The sequence below is a fragment of the Suricata suricatta genome, unplaced genomic scaffold, assembly GCF_006229205.1.
Source record: "Suricata suricatta isolate VVHF042 unplaced genomic scaffold, meerkat_22Aug2017_6uvM2_HiC HiC_scaffold_1688, whole genome shotgun sequence".
Classification (NCBI taxonomy): domain Eukaryota; kingdom Metazoa; phylum Chordata; class Mammalia; order Carnivora; family Herpestidae; genus Suricata; species Suricata suricatta.
The window spans coordinates 1-1,847 of NW_021861417.1; the positions used below are offsets into that span (position 1 = coordinate 1).

Genomic DNA, 1,847 nt, shown 5'->3' on the forward strand with positions numbered 1-1,847 from the left:
TTGTAAGCAGGATAACAGCATTCCGAGTCAGGATCCATTTCCATCCTCCTAGGGATCCGCCACATTTCCCTTTTATAGCCACTCACCCTGTCCCCAATCCATCTGTCCTTGGACTCCTGCAATCCACTCTTCTCTTTTCCATTCCTCTGATTTTGTCCTTTGCAGACTGTTGTATAAATGGAGTCATTCACTGAGTAACTGTTGGACCCTATTTCCCAATGCGAGTCACCAAGAATGAAATCCACAGACACAAATGGAGTTGGTTATTGGGTGTTTATTGTAGTTCGGCTGAACGGCCCCTCTGGAGTAGGTGTCATTCCTCAGAAGAGCGCCCCACGGAATAGCAGCTCAGGGTGTATATAGGTCAGAGTGACCAACCGCCATCTTACAGCATTTGATGGTGCCTCGGGGCAGTGACTAGATGACTTTCACCTGTTGACTTTGCCTTTTCCAGGTGGGGCTGTTTTAACAGAATCTTAAACAGATTTATCAAGTTACATTCCTAGGGTTACCAGCATGGAAGTGGGCAAGTGAAAGCAATAGTTGCTAATTTAGGGTCTAACACAACCTTTCGGGACTGGCTCACCTCACTCAGCAATTCTGTGCAGATGGGCCCAGGCTGTGTGCGCATCTGTGTGCTCCGCCTCATGGCTAAGCAGCGTTCCGTGCCTCCAGTGTGGCCCCGTCTGCGTCATCACCCCCTGGAGCGCCACTGGGTCTTTGTCCCCCAGCTGCTGGGTGATACAAGGAATCTTGCTACAAACATTCGCGTGCAGGCTTTGAAGTGAACACCAGTCTTTCCTTCGCTGGGAGAACCGCCCAGGGCTGCCATGGCTGGGTTGTGTGGTAGCGGCACACTGAGTGTTTAAAGGTGTGCGAAACTACTTTCGGGAGTGGCTGTGCTGTTTTTCCATCCCCGGCAGCCGTATAGGAGTGGTGTACTCATCTACATCCTCTCCGCTGTGCAGTTGTCCCCATTTTTTATTTCAGCCATTCTGACAGGTGTGCGCTGAGAACCCCCGAGGAATTACTTCCCAACGGCTAATGGTGTGGACATCCTTCCACATGCTCACGTCCCATCTCTATACGCTTTGTGGTGGAAAGACCAGCGCCACTTGCCCGTGTCCTCGGTTCTACAGCGGAGGCGGTGTTGGCAGGTGGTGGGGTCCTGGCCGCAGGTGGAACCTCTACAGACGAGAAGGGCCGTGCTCACCCAGCGGGCCGGTGATGTTAACTGGGGGGCCGGAAGCAGTGACGGAACCAGGGAAGTCCTTCCCAGGGTCATCCGCATTCTGGGCAGCCACGATGGGGACCTCGCCCCACAGGCATCTTTCCCGACGCCCCGCCCATATTCCTCTTTGTCCTGGACAGCACCTGTGGAGGCCTCACCCCTTGTAGACAACGGCCCCGTTAGCCCCACAAAGTGGGTATGGCGTCCTGGACCACGCCTGCGGGGTCCCACCCCAGGACAGGGGTGCTCCCGAAGACCTGCCCACGGCCCACATACCCCTGGATGCCACCTTCAGTAGCTTTGTCCCAAAAGGAAGGTGCCGGAGGAGGCCCCGCGCAATGTCTCCGGAGTCCCGAGTGGTGCGCGGGGGCGGTCCCGCCCCACGAGGAGGGCGCCGAGGAGGCCCCGCCCCACGAGGAGGGCGCCCGCTTAACGCCGAAGGCGCGGGAGGAGGCCCCGCCCCGCGGCTGCGGCGCCTGCGCCAAGCCTGGGTTTTAAGGAAGGCGCTGGAGGAGCGCCAGCTGCAAGACGACGACGGCGCCCGAGGCCCGCCTGCTTCCCTTCGAAGGCGCCAAGGATGCTCCGCCCCGGGGCGACGGCACCTGAGGCCCTGTTG

At 58.0% G+C, this 1,847-nt stretch overlaps 1 long non-coding RNA gene across 1 annotated transcript; it reads right to left on the reverse strand.

Moving 5' to 3' along the window:
* Window positions 1-259: 259 nt before the first annotated feature.
* LOC115284716 lies at window positions 260-1,281 on the reverse strand. The gene is made up of 2 exons (XR_003905323.1): window positions 587-1,281; window positions 260-475 (listed from the first exon to the last, which is right to left on the reverse strand). It is a non-coding gene; the product is annotated as an uncharacterized LOC115284716 (long non-coding RNA).
* Between the last annotated feature and the right edge of the window lie 566 nt (window positions 1,282-1,847).